We start from the raw sequence: 613 nt of genomic DNA on the forward strand, positions 1-613 counted from the left end.
ATATACTCTGAAAGGGATTTCAGTGTCATTTGTAGGAAGTAAAATCGCGTATAGCCCCTTTGTTCGCCAACGTGCAAATAAAGACATATGCGTCAGCATATTTAGAGGAGTAACCCCTATTTTTCGTATGGGTGATTTTCCTCATAACTGCATCTTCTTACTGTCCGCTTCTATACCTTATTCTGTGTAACCCAGTTTCTCGTCTTATTCTTTAACCCCAATATTTTGGCATTCAGTCTGTCTATCACTCTTTCTCTTTGGTTCAATTATCCACGCCCCACCTCTTTTTCCGTTGTAAACAACTTGGAAATAGCGTCAAGATCATATTCCATAAGTTCAACAACCTCTCCCAAAACAAAATAATATCAATATTAAGATATTTATCCAACAGCAATCCGTCAGTACGGAGTAATGAAAAGAATGTTTCTTTTTAACATGTGTATGAGTATGTGTATGTGTGTGTATGTGTGTTTTATGTGTGTTTTATGTGTATATATGTGTGTTGTGCGTGTGTGGGTGCATGTGTGTATACATATGTGTGTATACATATGTGTGTGTGTGTCTATTATATTTATATGTATATATATTCATATATATATATATATACATATAT

The sequence above is a fragment of the Octopus bimaculoides genome, chromosome 18 (genome assembly GCF_001194135.2).
Source record: "Octopus bimaculoides isolate UCB-OBI-ISO-001 chromosome 18, ASM119413v2, whole genome shotgun sequence".
Classification (NCBI taxonomy): Eukaryota; Metazoa; Mollusca; class Cephalopoda; order Octopoda; family Octopodidae; genus Octopus; species Octopus bimaculoides.